At 41.1% G+C, this 19,116-nt stretch overlaps 1 protein-coding gene across 5 annotated transcripts in view; it reads left to right on the plus strand.

Annotated features, from left to right (window-relative positions):
• The first annotated feature begins 2,441 nt into the window (after window positions 1–2,441).
• Window positions 2,442–19,116, plus strand: part of TRERF1 (transcriptional regulating factor 1) — an 82,926-nt gene continuing 66,251 nt past the window's right edge. For 4 of the 5 annotated variants that reach the window (XM_027681896.1, XM_027681901.1, XM_027681900.1 and 1 more), the window contains exons 1-2: window positions 2,442–2,463; window positions 16,329–16,384. The gene's annotated coding sequence lies outside the window, so the exon portion shown is untranslated. Of the gene's footprint in view, window positions 2,464–16,328; window positions 16,385–19,116 lie in introns of those variants that run through there. The other variant, XM_027681897.1, reaches the window with a different exon arrangement.

A 19,116-nucleotide genomic window follows, 5' to 3' on the forward strand; every position in this document is an offset into this window, starting at 1 on the left:
TCACTTCCCAGAGGAAAAATAAATACATTAAGAAGAGAAATAGGAGAAATGTGATGCTGAATTTATGCATTTGAATGCAGCAGACTTGGTTGGGTGCTGGTGATGACACCAGTGTGCACAGAGACAAAGCGAAAGGACAGCAATCATTCTGACTCTCTTGCAAAATTTCCAGCCATGATGTCGTATATGCAGAATATTTTAATTTATCTTTAGTTTTTAGGGAGGTCTGAGGTAGTGGATGAGGGGCTGATCCCAGTTACTTAAAAAACCCCGAAAACTATGGTGAAACAAACCCACCTGACACTGCAAGGGTTGCGGAGAGATTTCCCTTCGTGTCATGATAAGCTGCACTTTGCTCTGGGAGGAAGGGAAGGAGGCCTCCAGGCACCCTTAGCAGGAAGGCTTGCAGGAAGAGCTTTGATTGGGCTCTGGGATTTCGAAAGTTATGGACTCGCACACTTTGTATTTCTCTTATATCTCTTCTGGCTCAGCTTTTCTGCAGCAGTCAAGGAAGGGGGTGGAGAGCAAAGTGCTGAGGGATACCCTGGGACTTGGTGTTACCCATGTGAGTGTGTGTTTGAGTGGTCGGTGCTCACACGCTGTGGAGGTGGCCCGTTGGAAAATTGGTGGAATTACTTGTCTGTTTTAGAGCTTGCAAGGAGCACTTCATCACTGTACTTACTTGTATAGCCATATGCTATTCTTTTTTCTTACATATGTTCTCTGATAATTGTCAGTAGCAGGTGCCTGCGAGCCAAGGCAGAGTGATATTTAAAAATCAGATGCTTAATGGGGATAAAGAATAATGTGAGTTAAGCACCAGCAAAAAGGCCAGGTTGAAAACATTGGCCTCTGAAGGTCATATTCCTCACAGAGCAGCAGCATGGTAGGTAGTAGTGCTGGTCCTTCAGCTCTGCTATTCACCTGCAGAGATGTGACCTTCAGGAAGTAGTCAGGAGGTCTGGTTTTGGGTTTGTATATCTGGTTGGGCTGAATCAAGAAAAATGCTAAGTACTAGCCCACAGAAACAATAATGGATGTGCATTGCACCCCTGCTTGGTGACTGAGGTGGGATGAGCTGGTTGGAGATGTGACATGAAATCTCTAGTTTGATAGACTCACTTTTTGAACCCACCTTTCCCTCTATGTTTGTTGAGCATCCTGAGCTGTTCAAATTGTGTAACTGGTTGCTGCAGCATGTGTGTGCATTGGTGCCAGTGGATTACTGATAGTAATTGTTGATGTTGTTTCCTTCCATCATCTGAAAAACAACCACTGAGAGGATGATGTGGGGAGACTTGTAGTTGCTTGGGCTTGGAATGATGCAACTGTGTCCACTGAAAATCATTTTGGGGCATCACATGGCCAGAATCCCCCAGTATGCATGATATTACTGTCACATCTTTTTCATATCTCCACAAATAGCTCTCTGAGCTACCATTCCTTCTGTGTATCAGTTGGGGGGAACTTAGAGCCAGGTGTAACAGATGTCTGGGTGACCAACAAATCAGTAGTATCTTGCATTTCAAAGTGGCAGGGACGTTTAATGTACCTAACATTCTTTTGGGGGGGGAGTTGTTGGTTTTTAGTTTGGGTTTTTTTTTTCTTCATTTCTGTTAAAGAACTAGTAAAATATAGAGCACATATGGAAATGGCAGACGTTGTTGGGTTTTTGATTTTTTTTTTGTTGTCCTTGTTTCTAAAATTAATCACACAGGAGTTTGCAAGATCTTGCAAAGAATTTAAATGATATTGCACAGTCATGTGTTCAAGGAATCTTTTTAATCTAGTCACATATATTGTGAACAGATCCAAATTTTAAAAAATACATCGCAGTAAGGAGAGGCAAACCAAACAGGATAAAGACAAAAGGCTGCTAAATATTTTTGATGGTACTTAGTTTAGTTTGCTGGCAGCATTCTGTCATGTTTCATTTTTGTTTGGTTGTCCTTCATGATGTTCTTATGTGAGAAAGTAACCTGTGGTATGAGCTGTTCTACTTATCCCTTGCATAATGTTGGCAACTGAAAATTGGATCACGCGACCAAAGTAGGTCCCTCTCTGTGTCAGAAAACTTAACGGTTTCTTCTTCATGTGGGTGGGTATCCATGCACATGGGTAGTAAGTTTTTATTCTGCCACTATATGTTTCTGAGCTGGATTGTAGGAGGAGTAGTGATCTTGCAGCTTGACCATAAATGCTCTTGGCAGTGCTCACACGGGCCCAGCTGGTTCCAGAATTTGGGTCAGCAGGACAGTATCCTGGTGAGCTGTCTGGCACAGGACGCTGTAAGACTGACTTAACTGTATTAATTTACCCTAATTCTTGTTATATGTACCATAAAAAACTTTCCTGAATGTTTTTGCTTTTGTGTTTCCAGAACCTAGACCTTGAACTACTCTAAAACTTCTGAGATACTTTTGATGGCATGTCCTACACCACTTCAGAGCACATGCTACTCAGGTCAGACACACTAAAGGCAAGTTTAGGCTTTGTAACTGTAAAAGATGTACAGCCCATCATACAACTGTATATGACATTCCTTTAATTGTTTCTGATGATAAATTTAATGAAGAAGACTTGAGAGATAGACACACACACATATATATATGTATACACACACATGCACAGAGGGCAGATCTGAAAACAGTGAACACAGGCATATATGCATTGTGTTGCAATTGTTTTCCCTTGTAGGTTTTGTTATTGTTGTCCCTTTCACAAACCATGAACCTGTAATTTTTTCATGTGCTGTTCTCTGGCCCTCTCTGCCAGAGAGGGTCAATCTATCATGTTAAAAAAAAATCAATAAAAAGTCTAGAGGTTTATTTATAAAGTAGAGCATGGAGAGAGGGTGCAAAAATTCCATTAAAATGGCAGTTTAACACTAGCTACATCTCTTTGGGACTAAACTCCAATATTCTAAACTATTAAAATTGTTACAAGAGTGCTTTTAAAGTACCACAAATCACAGTAAAGCTTTCTAGTTGAAACTTGCCTTTATATAGTGTGCTAGAATTCAACTTATATATGTTTTTGGAGTGTCTGATGCTGCCCTCAAACACCATTTTAGCATCTATTTTAGGGCTTTATTATAGTTAATAATCTTACAGGTTTATCCTCAAGGGAAAATACGTGGATGTAAGAAGTCAGAATTTATTTTCCTTGGGAAGTTTGACTGCATGTATGTCTTTGTGCAGATGCAGCTCTGAGCAAATTAATTACTTCTGAGAAGTTTGTAGGCTTCTAATGTAATTCATCAGGATTGCCTGGTTTGGCACAGGCTACTTGGTTATAAGAACTTATAAATTCAGGCATCTGTAGGCTATTTTATAAGATAGCAGTTTTCACCAGTGGTGTAGTGGTCATCTACTCCATGTTTCCTATCCAAAGAAATAAATGTGTCCCTCTGCTCATAAATGTGATGCTGGAGAGTTTATGGGATAGTATCTGTGTTAAACATCTCAAATATCAGAAGCAGTGTATCTGAAGTGTAAGCTTCGCCTCCACCCAGCATCTTTTTTACTTGTTTCAATAGCTGAAGAAGATTGATCATGAAACTGTTGAGTTTTAATGGAAATGGCATTGTATGGTTTTGTGTTGTATCATCTTTTATCCTGGGATAGAATTGTTTCTAGTAGAAGTGCCCTTTATTAATTTCCAAAAATACCCAGGAAAAAAATGGGGAACTGTTATTTGGGTCAAAAGCAGGCTTCTCTAGGAGACAGTGCAGATTGTCGGAGACCATGGCTCTTGGTAGGATTCATGGGAGCAGGCTACATAAATGAACATGACAGAAGGCAAATGAGAAGCTCCAACTCACCAAACACTTCTGTGTGGTATAAATATGCACCCTGTCACACAGTCATAGGCATGCATACAACTCAGTAACCCAATTCATCATTCCTGCATTATTCATCCATCAATTTTTTCTTTTCTTACTAACCCATAGCCTAGTTCTAGCTTACTTGTTGCTGTTGCTTGCATACATTTTCCTCTTTCCTGGATGCATGGAGTAAAGTAATGATCCCAGCAAGGTTAAAAAAAGCAAAGCTATTAACATGGCCCTTTCACTGTTAATTAACATCTGAAGTTTCAGAAAAAGGGATCTAACTTATGTAATTATTGTGTGGTTAAAAAAATCTTGAAAATTCATACTAGTGCTTGGAAAGTGGAGATGCTAAAGAGAAATCATCAAAACTTACTTTTCAAACAAAAGACAACTAAAATCTGTTCTATAAGGTGCTTCTCGATGTAAAAATAAAAAGACTAGTTATGTTACACAGCTCTGAGCAGAAGTGACAGTTAGCTTCTCTGCTTTTGAAAAAAATAAGCAAGTGATGTTAATGATGATAAAGCAGAAGAGCATCATTCAGGAAAATGGATTTTCCTGTGAAGTCTGGAGTCACCAACCCACCAAAACCTGGGTTGCAGGTGGGTTAATTGGGTTTTGCCAAATTGTCTTTGCTGCCAGCCAAGGTTGGCTTTCCAGCTCAGCTCTTTGGCTGGGGGGTGCTACTCCTTGTTCCTCTTCCTCCTGCTCCTCCTCCTCCTTCTGGGCTTACTCTGGCGGGGAAGGGAGCGTATTGGCTCCCTCACCTCTTGATGCTATGCAGTGCTCCTGTGCCCAGACCCACACAAAAGAACAGGATGTAAGGAGGGGAGACTGACGAGAGGTATGGGAAGAGACAAGTGAGAGAAGGTAGCGCAACCCAAAACATGAGGCTGCAGCCTTTGGCAGGCATTCATGAGGTCAGGGCGCTGCAGTGGTGTGGAGGCTGCCTGAGATCATGTGGGCAGTGTGATGCTCCTCTCACCATGCTGTAGCCCTCAGAGCTGTTGTGGCAGTTACTCCCTGACTATGTCCTTGTTGGCAGAGCATCCAGTCACCAAGATTTGAATGCTGTCTGGTTCAGGCCACTGGTTTCCATTTCTCCCCCTTCCTCCTGGTGGTGGGCATGTTCTCAGTCTAGCAGGATGTTTGTCTCCTTGCCTGCAGCGTTGGCCTTTTGCGGGTAGAAGTAAAAAAAATCTTGGTTGAATGTTGTGAGTTGTTGGTCCTGTCCTTGAGAATGGGCTGGCAAGGTGTGCGCTGGGCTGGCGCTGTGGACACGCTTTGTGAAACGGCTGAAATCTGTGGGATTGGAGCTGAACAGCTCTGACTTAGCTCCGGATCGTGTCCACAGTCAGGGTGCTCAGGTTTGTGTAAGGGGTTGTTACTAATTGCTTCGTCTTCTAAAATTTCTTTGGGAAGAGTGCTGTATTTTGCCAGCTGCATGCAGGATGAGTCTGATCATACACTTGCACCTCGCTCTTAGTCTTTGTCCTGAGGTTGGCGCATGGGACAACTCCTAAAGGAAGCACCGAGTCTGCCTAGTGAGTTCTTCCTGCCAGGGTAATTTGGGGCATGGTGATGCCCTCCTTTCTTCATGTGGAAGGGGGGAAAAAAAAAAAGGCATTTTTTGTGGGTTTGCCACAGTAGGGAGATGGTGTGTTTTAGGATGTTGTAATGACCTTACTGAGCTAAACAGGTATCGTGTAGCTGCTTTCCAGGTGACTGGAAAGGACTGTCCTTTTGCAGGTCTGATCCCTTATAGGTTTGTGTTCTTACTTTCGTAAGAACTGCTCTCTGAGACGCTTAAAAAGTCTCTAACGGAACTGGCAAAACCTTTGGCTTTGAGGAGTTTCCCTACAGCATGTGGTGGTCTTACCCTCTCTCATGGTTGTGTTTGAACACCAGCATTGGCCCTCTCCTGGCCTTGGAGTTGAGCCCACAGTAAGGAGGGACTCTCGGAGCTTGTGGCAGAAGGGAGGAAATGGTAGATACCAGTCATCCCCTCTCACACGTCCTTCCATATGCATCTTGCTGGTGACCACCCAAACTGTCCCCTAGAGATGCTACTCTACTGTGAATAATTTCCTGGCTTTTAATTTGAAAATGCAGTTATCAAAGTTGTGCAGATCAGCTGGGGCAAGTTCCAGCTTTTGTTGTATATGAAAACCTAGAAAGCATACTTCTGGGAAGAGATGTTGGAGATGGGTTGGGTTTTGGGTATTTTGAGTGATTTGAAGACAGCAAGTGGATTAGTCAATGTTGAGGATTTGAATAATTGATGTACCTTGATTTGAAAATCAAGACTAAGTGGATTGGAAGTAGTAGATGCAAACTCTGTCAGGTATGAAGACTAACCAAGGCTGTGATGGTTAAAACTTTTTGCTGTTACTTGTAATGCCATAAAAGCTCTCAGTCTGATTGATAAATAATCCACCTATGTAATAAACAAGTTATCTTTCCTCTGTTGTTTATACAAATATTTTTGTTGGTAGTATTTTGTGGACAGCATTACTTAATTGACTGTGCATGTTAGACATAACTTCTGGTTAAACTTCTGTGGGAAGTATTTTAACTAATAGATGTACAAGCATGTGAATTTAGCCATTTCTTTATACGTTGCTTTCCCAGCTATAAAAATGTTCCAGTTAAGGGAAATAACTTTTCTTAGCAAATAAATATTACTCTAAGGAGAAGATTTTATGTTTTCTTGTGTTGTGTGTTTTTTCTTTGGGTTGTGTGTGTGTTTTAAAGAAGAGTACTAAATGAATAAAAATACTTACTTGAAGTATTTTAAAGTATTGGTGATTTGGTAATGTAGGGTCAGATACTTACATATTACCCATATGGTGTGCCACTTGTTTAAAACCAAATTCTAACACACATTTCATGTATATATACAACTGCAAATACCGTAAATTACAAAGCACAGAGCAGAACAAAAAAGTAAGCTTTAATTGTAGTAGATGCATTGAATTGATTGAGATGCCCGGGGAAGCAAATTTAGGGAAACAGGTATTGAGATGGATTCTTCCTATATATGAGCAGTTCAAATGTGAGAAATTGTTTAGAAGGAAATTGTACAGTTTCAATATCTGAAAACCATTTTTACCAGATTTTGCATTTATTGATGGAGCTGCAAATAAATGCAGAATAATTTTACTGAGCTTCATTGAGTTTCTGCAGATCATTATCAGCCCAACGGCTCCCAAAGTCAGGCCTCACTTCCTCCTTGGCTGGAAAAGCCAACCCAGTTCTTAAAAACTGTGGGGAAAGTGGCTGGGCATTAATGGGTTCATTAGGGTTTTTTTGTTTTGTTTTTAATTAAAATATATCTTTTTCAGATGGATTGTTTCCTGGAAATGCTGGGAAGAGCGGTTAACTGAGCAGTTTCCTGTTACCAATCTTAGTCCCGGCATTTGACTCTAAAAGAGCAAAATACAACATACACCCCTGTCCCAGCCTCTCGAAGCCTACCCTGAGCCCTGCAGACAGCCTTTGCTCTCCTGGGGCCACCCCAGCCTAAGCACCCCGAGGGAAGTTTGGAGCACAGAAAACTTTGTAAATGAAATAAAGAGGAAAGTAAAATTCTCATCATTTCAGTGTGGGGAGCAAGAGAGTTGGTTATATGTTAGCCTAAAAACAGTATTCAGAAGTTCCTTGGATAGTATGAACTCATCTTTTTTGCAGGGAACTGCTTTTAGATTGCCTGGCTCTTTAGGACTTGGTTGATAAAATTTAATCTTAGTGAAAAGTGAGTCAGTTACCTAAAATAACATTTCTGTTAAAGCCTTGCCCCAGTGTAAAATATTTGAAGTTTAAAAAAACCCAACACTTTTTCTTTATTTCTTCTGTCTTTAAAATTGTCTCTGTGATCTGACAGCAAGCTGTGAAATGGTTGTGACACTTACTATCTTGACTTAAGCCTGTATCAAGACTCCACTCCAGGGAGTGCAATCATGCGATAAGCAGACTAGTCAAACACGTCTTAATTGCTGCATACTCCATTTAGTTTCTTTCTGGGACCTTCTCCTTGTGGGGTTTTGCAGGATCAGGACCATGAATTTGCTTCTCTATACACTGTTGGTGACCCTTGGCTGAACAGCGTAAAGAAAAAAAAAGATAGCACATGTACTCATAGAGACATAGGAAATAAGAGGACAGTTCACCTTTTATTTTAGCTCCTAGCAGTGCAGATTTTATTGAATTACCATTGAAGGAGGCTTGGTGAGGTGTAAAACGGACTTGTCTTGACTTCCTCCAGTGATAGTGATCCCAGCACTGAAGTGCTGTGGTGCCTGTCCTGTGTTTCTTGGGTTAAGAAAAGTGAAGCAAGGCAGCAGGAAGCAGGGATGTAAACTTCTCAGAAGCAGCAGGAAAATAATGACATCACTGTTTTTTCAAACTTTGAGCAGTCTTAAAGTTCTAGAGCTGTTTTGATCATATCTGTTTCATGAGGAAAAATGTGTATTTTTTTGTAGTGCTAAATGTGGTTATATGCTTAACTTTGTACAGTGCTGGCATATACAGACATGGCAACTACTTTGAAATGGTGTTTCTTTTATTACAGACCTGATTAGTTGGGAGGGAATGGGAATTAGATATTCTAATAACCAGTACTGGCAATATCTCCCACCCCCCCCTTAAAATAGCTTCCACTTTTATTTCTTTTTATGTGAGGTGCATGTTATCCAATGAAATAGAAATATAAGAGACAGTTGGAATTCAGATTTTTGTGAGGTAATCTTGTTTCAGCAAAAAAAAAGGCTGTGAAACTTTTAATAAAAAGTAAAGAAAAAATGTTTTAAAAGTTCTGGCTCTGGAAACCCACTTTTTTCTTCTGAACTTTTTACTTATTGGTGTGATTCTTTTAAAGAGGTTCTGCTGCTTTCAGAAAAAAATGATGCTGAATGAATATCATGGGATAATACAGAAGCCTTTATAGGATGTGCACTGACCTACCTAAGAAACCCAAGAGAGATAATTACAACCTTTGGTAGTCTACATATAAATGCACTTTGCAAACGATTTTCCATGCAAGAAATGCGAACCAGTTACATTTTGGAATCTATATCTATATGGAAAATGGACTGTAAAAGAGATGCCTATTTCAGGCAATTTTTGACGAGTTCCAGATTTTAAAAAATAAAATTATGGCATATTAAATTATTAGGCATCTTTATTAGGGTGTAAGGAAGATTTATGTTGCAATGAAATATTGCTGCAACCTAATTTAGAACTTGACAAATCTGGTTTTATAGGGTTGAATTATAAGGGATACCTCATTATTTGTGAGGAAAACTTTTCTTTATTGTTATTCTTGGCACCCTGGTCTCCTCTTTGGTTGGGCTATGTTCTGTAGGAACTGCTTTGGGCAAGATGTCTCAGCTGATTCTTTTTCAAGGGAGCTGTGCAGGATGAAGTCATAATTAAGGTTCACATCCTGGCAAGCCTTTCTTACCACGTGTGGTCGCTGATTTCAAGTTAAATGCTTGCAGTCCTCATTGCTCCTCTCAGTCAGAAGTGTAGGTCTTCTTAAAAGCACAGAATATTACTTTATTGTCAGATATTCCTTACTGATAGTGTATATTAGATACTATATATACAGTATCAGTAGTTACGGAAAATTTTGCTGCACCAAAATTACATTTATGCTGCTTTTTTTTGAGGCCTCTATTCCCTTCTTCTGCGTGCAGGCCTCTTGATTGCACAAGGGCATGCTTTCAAGCAAGTTTCAAGCGAGAGGCAATGTATGACCTGGCATTATGGCTTGCAGCAGTAACTAGAGAACATCACAAAAAAATCCCATCATTTGCTCAGTTTACGAAATAGGAAATTTCGGGTAGCAAATACTTCTTTGGCCCTCTTTTGAGACTTCTTATGGTATTCTTATGTTGCTGTTTACAGTTCCTCCATTGAGAAACAAAACTGGAAACTAAGTTTGTGCATTTAACTAAGCTGAAGAGCAAATTTTAGCTGGAAATAGTATTTCTTTGTAGGGGAATACAGAGTTTCTTGTGCAGTGTTTCCTGTGCTGCACTGACATGCGAAGTGATTGATCTTAAGCAAATTGCGTACACTCACAACTACAACCATCTATGCGCACATAAAGGAGCATGTGACAAAGGAAAACAAAAACACAGACTTTGAGCTCAGACAGTAAATCTTTTGGGGACCTTTTCTCCTCATTCTTGTGGAAGAGAAATCTCTGTTTCTCCTGATGCTGTCTGTGTTACCTGACCCCGTGGCTCCACAAGTGTGCGTTCTGATGTGTTGTGCCTACCACACTGGAGGAGTAAGGTGTTGCTGGGTGGCTTATGTGATCAGGTATAAGTAGAAGAGGAAGTGTTTACATTTAGAAGGCTCTCATATTGAATACTTAAATGACTTACTGGTAAGCACAGCTCCACTAGAGTTCCAGTTCAGTGTGTGTTGAATGTGCACTGTTATGCACTTAGCTTCAATTATAAACCATTTGCTGAGTTTTAGTGACTCTGATGTTTAGTCTTTGCCCCCCCTGTTTAGACATTAGTAGCCAAGTGTTCTGCCTCTGTATTTAGCCTTAAGTTGCACTTTTTTCTGATGTAGTCATCAGATCAAATTATTTATAAAATGAGGACATCCTTTTGGACTTCATGTCTAAACAGTCTTAAATATGTGCTCAGGCAGAGAGATTCTTTTCTGTTTATCCACAATTGAAGGCCAGACGTTAATAAACGCTAACATTAAATAGGATTTGTTGTTTTTTTCCTGCTTGATCTTCACTTACATTTTCCCTGTAAGGCTCAGATTTCTTCTCTAGATTACCCAAAGAACTTTCACCTTGATCAAGGTACTGGTTGCAGTATGTCTCTGCTGCAGTGATTTATCATCAGTTAGGGTAAGCAAGTAAATTCTTTTAGAGTGATTCCTACTGGACAGATATTAATTATAATCAAAACCATGGTAGCAACTCTGGCATGTATGTTTGAGAGTAGGATCTGCCATCATTAGGCAATATGGTGACTCCAGGACTGTTAATTCTGGAATTAATGGTGAGAGCTGGAAACATGACACCAGCTCACCAAGGTGCCATTTAAAATTTTTTTGGAGCCGAGTTGGTCTTGGGCTTGGCTTATTTGTAAGACATCTCAACAGGCAACAAAGTGTTCCCCTTGTAGTAGGGATTTGGGAGTAGTAGGAAGGGATTCTTAATCAAGATCAGAGGTGACTGATGATGTCTCAAGCTGCTGCAGCAGGGAGACTCTTTTTTGACTCTCTCTGCTGTGTCTTTTTGCATACGATGTGCTGGAGACCTGGGAGGTGCCCATACGAGTGGCTGCCTTCAGTGGAATGGGGAGATGGGAAAGCAAGAAGCAGGATGCTGTAAAACAGAGTTTGACAAAGGTGCATCTTTCATAGGTTTTAAAAGTACTGACTGCTGCCAGGGTAACTTCATTTCTGTGTTTGTTTCAGCTTTCTGGCTTTTCTTTTTGCTTTTTTTAACAAAACTTCAAGCACCCTCCTAGCCAATGACAGCAAGGTTTGCAAATCAAAACCAAATCTGAGCACAGCACTACACTTGAGTGAGCTGTGCTATTCTAAGACAAGCTTCTGTTTCCTGCTTGGAGCTTCTCTCCTATGCTCTCGTTTGGCACATGTATGGTACTGTGTGCTGACAGACACCTTTGAGGCACAGATCAGTTAAAGAAGTGTGTGTGGTGGCAACTGCTCTGGGCTTGGTATTTTGTGTGCTTATTGGCTACCTACTCGTGGTTAGGAAGTAGGTGTTTGGAGTCATGTAGGCTGGAGAGGACTCCTACATTTGTGAATTAACATCCATAATGGAGTGGTGTTGGGTCCTTTTTGTGTGCTCCTATGATCAGAAAAAAGCTTAATCTGCCAGTGGAAGTATTCCGTATAAGAAGTCACAGAGTGCAAGCAGTGTGTGAGCAGAACATTTTAGGTAGCGAATGTGTTGAACTGATACAATCCCGCGTAGCCCAGCGCTGCAGTTTGCATAAAAGCAGACCCTTAAAGACCCTGTGGTCTCAGCTTCCATCAGCAATGACTGACTTTCACTTTCCTTACAGTAAGAGAATTGATAGAGAAGAGAATTTACCATCAGTTTTCTCTCTCTGCATTTTTCCAGACAGTTTGGCCTCAACGAATTGTACAGCCTCCCTCTACGCTGCGTGGGAGAGTACAGACTGCTGCTGGCGGCAGGGAGGAGAGATTAACATTCATCTGTTCTCTCCTCGCTCTCTTTTCCATCCCGTGGGCATGGGAGACTTATGAATGTGCTGCTCCTTCGGGGAGCATTTCTACTCATTGCCCTGATGACAAGACCACAGAGACACTAATATGGTTGTGCAAGTTTCACATTGCTGATTAAATAGGCATATGAAAAAGTCAAGTGCAGTAGCTCTCTGGAAGAGGTCAGAGAAGAAGATGGAAGGACTGGCGTAAACCTTAGGTCGCTTGCTGAGAGGTCTCATTTTCCAGAGTCCATGCACATTGAGGGCTTAATGCAAAGTCTGCCTCCTCACTTGGGTCTTCTATGAAAACCGTGTTTTGCAAGAGCTCTGTGCCAAGCAGAGATATTTACTTTGATTTTTACTCTGTGTTTTAATGTTGCATGTATAGCCAGGAAATCTGATGAAGAATATATGGGAACAAATGTTGTGGGGTTTGGTTTTTTGTTTTTGTTTGTTTGTTTTTGGTTTTGTTTGGTTGGTTTGTTTTTTGTTTTTGTTTGTTTGGTTTCTGTTTGGGTTTTGTTTGTTTTTGTGTTTGGGTTTTTGTTTGTTTGTTTGGGGTTTTTGTTTGTTTGTGTTTTTTATTTGTTTTTTAAAGAAAAGCATTTTTCAGTGTGGAAGTTAAAGTTGATGCTGTCCATGCATGTACAATCATAGCAGTGGTGATAACACTCAAACGCAGGATGAGGAGATTTACTTTCACTTTGTGGCATTGGCAGGGACAGGAAAGATTTTGCAAACGTTTCTGAACCATCCTGCCGCAAGGGGAGCTCTCAGCTGGCATCATCCTCCGGTATCCATTTACCATCCATAGGAGTCAGGTACCGTGGTTGGGTGCACACCGTGAGGGGGTGATCCCTCTGCTCACTTCCTGATGCATGAGTAGCAGGCTCAGGCTGCCTGGGCAGAAACAGCAGTTGTTGTCCTCAGTGTCTCATGCTGATACCAAATTAAAGGGTCTCTCTCAAGTAAGAGCCAGGCATTCTTTCCCCCACTGTTGCCCATCCTAAATAGGGAGGGGTTGATAGTTAGCATTTACTAATTTAGGACTGTGGAAGGTTTGTTCTCAATGAAATGCAATCAGGAGATCTTGTTCCTCCTTCAGTTAGTAGTCCTTGCAGGACAGAGGGCAATAGGCCTCTTCCCGTCCTTTCCCACTGCCTAATGGGATGTGATGAGGCAAGTGCCACCACCGCGATGGCCTGGAGGTGATGGAGCTGCTGGTGTGGATGGTGGTTTGCGAGAATCACAGAGTCTGGGAAGTGTGCAACCAGCATCCTGCATGAGGTGGTGGAAGAGTACAAATGCAATGTATTTTGAAAAATACAGTGAGGATTTTACCTGGGATAGCATATGTATTGCATACATTGGCAGGGAATTTCTAAGAGCTTGTTTGAACTTCTAGAAGGATGTTGCTAACAGGCATCAAGTGTGATGAGGTCAGTACAAGAGGAACAAAACCTTCCATTCAGATAAAAGCAGGGGAAGGGAAACACTGCCACGTGTGGGACTGGTTCAGGCTAAACTGGTCCGTGCAGTAATTTCTGCAGCTCTTCAGAAACATACTATGGAGTTGAGCTTCCCAGCTCAGACAGGTCTACGTTCACGTTCCAGGCTTTGGGAAAGCAGGAACGTCACCATCTGTGTCCTACTTCATTTGAAAAAGAAAATTAAAAAAAATCCTGAATGCCAGCCATCTGCTGATATCACATCCAGATTTTATCCTCGTATCTGGGGGCAGAGGAGGAAGATAGTTTCTGTGGGGAGAGGCACTGTGCAGAGAGAAAGAGCTGCCTGCACCTGGGGGTGCTGCTGGATCCAGAAACAAGCAGAGGAGCAGGTTGCCTTGGCGTCTCAGTCCAGCTACCTTCTGTAGTACTAAAACAGTCCAGCCTCGAGAGAGTGCAGCTGAGTCCAATCCTGCCAACAAAGTCCGCAACGCTTGGTTTATGGATTATTAAGAGGAGATCTGAGTTTCTATGAAGTGGATGCAGAGTCATGGATAGTTAAGAGCCACCATATTGATGTCTGACACAAAACGATAAGTCAAGGCTTTTTGCTTGTAGCCTGGTCACTGGGTGTAATGTTGTTTTGGAAGTAGATTAGGATGTGTTTTTCTGCAGACTGGCTATTAAAATAGGCCCACTATCTCGATGGGAACTAACACAGGCCCTCAGCTGGACACAGGAAATGAGCAGACTTGCTTTTTTAAAATCCTTTTTATCCCAGATATCCCCCAGTAAATGCCTAGTGAGATTTGATTTGCTTATGAAAGTGCTTTTTCTGAAGTAAATGTGTCATTTTCTATGCTGTATTTCTCTTTTCCTTTGTATTATAGAAGTTGAGTTCTGTTTCTGTCCTGATCGGTCTGTGTGAATGTGAACACAAGTAAGGCAGTAGAGAGTTAAAAAAAAAATCCATTAATTAAAATATTTGCATTGGGAGCTGCAAAACATTTACTCTTTGAGTAAAACAAACTTCCCCATTGTTGTTGTATGATTGCTACAGTTGCTCTGAAAATAGCCTGGAAGAGGCTGTGCTCTGAGGAATTTTACTGGGTTGGCAGGGGAATAGGAGGGTAGGGATACTGAAGGGGGCTCTTGGTCAGTAGCTCTCTTTTGTTCAAATCTTTCTGTAATGTAGACAAAATTTTGATCTCTTCTTTATAGGAAAAAAAAATTAAAAAAACCCACAGTGGTGGAACTATGTTGTCATATTATTCTCGTAATGCCAAAAATTAACGATCATCAGTAGAATCTGAGAAAACGGTATTTACAGGATGAAAGATTTATTTTTATTTTTTTAGCACTTAAAGTGTATACTAACGTGCACTTGAAGAAAGGGGGCAAAGGAAGTATCCCAGAGGAGGCAGTTTGGACCCTGGCCCACAGGCAAGACTCCTGGCTGGGGACCCATCCCCATTTTGCTGGTGGGGAAATGGCAGCACAGCATGGTGGAGGCTGTCAGTCACCTTTCTGTGGCAGTGAACACCTGTGGGTTCCTGCTGGGGTCTATTGGCATTGCAGCTGCTCCATGTTCAAGGAAAGCCAAGTGAGTGTGCATCCAGTTTTGTGCTTTAGGCACAGGGATACTCTTCAGTAGCATGACTATAGGAAAAGTAAGCAGATATGAAAACTGTTTGCTTCAAGTCCTTTAATTCCTGCCATATGTCCCCCAGATAACTGGATTGAAAAATTCAGCATTAGTTGTTTGTTTTTTTTAATTGTGTTCTCTGGTATGGTGTGCCATTTCACTGTTGCACATTCCTGACCTTTTCCAGCCTGGCAGTGGACTAACAGGCCTTATGGGCAGGACACTGAAAAGGCTAAAAGGGTGTGTGAAAGGGTTGGTTTGGCTTTTTAGGTCCTTGATTCGCATTTCTCACTCTAGGCAGACTCTTAGCGCTTTTCAGGGTTGCCATATGGGAAGTCTCTCTTCTGCCCTAGTGACTCACGGACTGGCTGGATTGCAGGTCATGTCATATTTTCTTAATGGTACCATGGATAAGTGTTCAAGCCCAAATCTGTCATGACTGTAACTTTTATTGACAGTTCTAAGGTTGCAAATTTGCTGGTTATGTATGCGGTAGTCTTTCCTCTGATCCCAAGTATGCCAGACTGCGTTATGTTTACCTATATTATAAAAACACCTTGATTGCTTTGAAAGGTTGGTTTGTAAAGGTGTTAAGAAATTAAATGTAGTTGTTCAGGGTGGGCATTTAAACTTGAGCATGAGAGTTTTGTTCCATCAGTTTCTTGCATGCTTTACTGTGTTTAAGAAAGGCTGCTTGCTGACAGTTTCTTGGCCTGGAGATAAAAGGTGCTGCTTACCCAGGTTTGATACTCTGATGGAAAATTGTCTCCACGATGTATAACACTGCTGGGATTATTTCTAGCCATTACCATTGGTCTCATTTTACAGCCATTCACATTATGTAATTTGATGCTCATTTAATTTCATGAGAGGATGCTGCAGACTTACTTACAACTCGGCAGGGCAACCTGTACACTTTGACTACCTCTGTTATCCTTGCCAAAGGAGGAAGAGCATGTTTCTTAGAGAACATGTTATAACATCTTTAATACCTTTATATCCAGGTTTCCCAGATTGCTGCAGACAGGAGGGCAACTTGCCCGGAGTGTAGATTATACTGGAATGGTGGGAGAAATTTAGGTGGTTTTTTTTTTTCTTGAACTGCTTATTAGACTTTTGTTGTAAGGTTATCGGGAGGCATTAATGGGCTTTTTATTTTGTTGCAGATGGAATTTTATGACTCGCTGTATTTTGAATAGGACAAGGAGATGTGTCTGATAAGGTAAGAGAGAGGGTAAGATAAACATGTTCCTATACAAAATCGTCTCACTGGTTTGATTTTTGGGTTGAAGACAACCATTTCTTTCCCTGACAGAACCCTGCAAATAATTGAGATGTTTATTTTTCAGTTACATCTGTCTCTGACTCTCCAAGCAGAGACCATCTCTGTTCTATACAGCTTCTGACCCAGTCCTTTCTCCTGGTGAACTGATGTACAAAGTCTAGAAGACAAAAACATATGCCCTTTTAGGCATAGGGCTTAGCAAGATAGACTGTACTTATGCTACTGTTTCAGAGCTTTTTTTTAAAGTAACAGATGAGATAGAAAAGTTTTTGTTCAGTTTTGACATATTGCCTCCCCCACCTTCCTATCCCAGATATTTGAAAGGTAAAAAGATCTTCAAGCTGTTTTAACTTCAACACTTTTAAAACTTGTTTTTCTTGTTGTAGTATTTTCAAATTTGGACTGTTTTTATTAGGACAGAGTCTATATGAGTAGAAAACCTCTAGATTTGAGTTTGAAATTAGTATTTGTTATCATTAGTGTGGTGAAGGAAGCTGCAAGTTTGCTGATTATTTTTAAATTTATTTGTTTATTTGTTTTTATTAATAGCATTTTTTAAAGGCAGTGTTTATATAGATACTTTCTTTCAGTTTCTGCTTCAGAGGCTTCCACAGGTAGAGAGTAGATGTTTTCAAAACTCTTAGATGTTGGGATAACCATATTCAAACAACAAACAGCCAAACAAAGAAGTAGTATTACACAGGGATTGTCACTGTCTTTCTGTATACGATCCACACTGTAACTATCCAGCTCTATCACTTGTGTGTTTCATTTTTGTCTCCCCTTTCTTCCTGAGCTCTGTGCCATTTACAGGCCTCAAAAATCCCTATTGTTCTTTTTGGCTCTTGGTTGGAAAATGTAGTGGAAACAGCTAAATGCATCATTGTATGAAGACCAGGACTAAAAGACTTTTTCCTTGGATTCAGAGATTTAGCTGTTGTAGATGCTCTTGAGGTTTTTTGGTTTATGGGTTTTGGTTTTGTTTGGGTTTTTTTTCCATTTATGTTTTGTTTGCTAAGTAGAGTTAGCCTTTGGAGGGTAGCTGCCCAAGCAAGAATTCAAAACTTTGAATGACTCTTGGCATTCTGTGCAGTATGCAAGAATCAAAGGCTTGCTTGCTTCTTAGGTTTTTTTGCAAGTATTAGGCATTTTGTCCATTTAAACTACCCTCTTTCATGCCATTGTTGGATCTTGTTATGAATATTTTATTTACACTAAGGTGGTCTTGTATGCATATAGTTGGTAAAATACAGCTCTCCAGGTGAGAGGCCTTGCATTCTGCAGCTCTGTTACACAAAGCACCTTCAATGCATACCTCATTTGTTATGTAAACGAGCTGCTTCACTTGCACGTGTTCCAACCGGTCCTCCTATGCTCCAGGAATGGGTAATTAAAGTTGCTTTCAGGACTTAGACTATTTTCAGCCACTTAGAGTATCTTCAGCCCGACCTGCGCTGGCACCCCTCCGCACACATGCAGGCTGTTCAGCTGCCATCCCACTGCATGCCTGCCACTGCACTGATGGAGCTGGAGGCTGAGGAATGCCCTCTGTGCCTTTGCCACTGGGGTGCTCTTGTCAAAAAGCAGCATGGCCAGAATGGGATAGGTAGAAGTATTTATGTTCAGGCTGGTTTGTTCAGATACAGTTGACCAAGAAGTGTGTTTGTCCAGTGTCAGTGCAACGTGGGGGACTTTGGTGTGCGTGTGGGATAACAATTTACCTATTCAGCTGCTGGTATTTTCTGAAGACGTTATCCTCCTGTATTCTACGTATATTATATAGTGTATGTTGTTCAGTACTGTTCTCTTCTGTGGAATGGATATTGATAAATCTGTGTTGCACTGTTATACTGTCTTTCCCAGGGCAAGCTCAGTCTTCCTTTTTGTGTAAAACAGGCACTGAAGAGGCTCTGTTTCTAGCAAGTTCTGCAACTTGAGGCAGTGAGGCCTCTCACCACTGCTTTATTGCCTGCCCCAGGCACGTGCAAATTGTAAGCCAGATCCCAGCAATCGCAGAACTGGCTTTAAAATGAGATACTGTGAGGAAGAAGTAGCAGTTTCCACTGGCTCTCATCTTCACCTCTAGAAGAAAATATTTTGTCTCTATTTTGTGTAATGCCTTCTCAGGATAAAATATAATCCTGAACTGGGAATGTGTGTGTTGTTCGGCTTTCTCTGAGAGGGCTTTGTTTATCCTTTCCCCAGCAGCCTGGGCTGGGGAAATGCAGCTGTCCCATGCTTGTCCTCCTGTGTTATAAGAAGTGGCTGTCCTGGTCATGTTCCTTCTCAAGGCCACCCTCTTTCTTTCAGCTATCCCTAGCTACTGTGGATGGCATCAGTGTTACTTATTTATTTCATTTTTTTTTTTAACCTTCTGCTTCCTTTCTGCATTCTCTCACCCCATTTACATTTAGGTTTTCATCCTTCCAGACAGGCATCTGAATCCTGCCCCAAATGTGCCCTTGAATCCTGTCAGTATCTCCTGTCCATGTTTTTTGTTGGTTGCTTACATTTTTCATGGGTATTTCCTGACCCATTCCCTGCTGTTTTTTCTTCTGGAGGAGTCCTTCTGAAGCATTCTCATGTTTCTTTCTGCCATTCCAATTAAAGGGGTATCTATGTTTTGGTCCCATTTAAAGCAATGATAGATGGTCCAGTCTGTACAAAGA

This window comes from Neopelma chrysocephalum, unplaced genomic scaffold, assembly GCF_003984885.1.
Source record: "Neopelma chrysocephalum unplaced genomic scaffold, ASM398488v2 Primary Assembly neopelma1_61b, whole genome shotgun sequence".
NCBI lineage: Eukaryota > Metazoa > Chordata > Aves > Passeriformes > Pipridae > Neopelma > Neopelma chrysocephalum.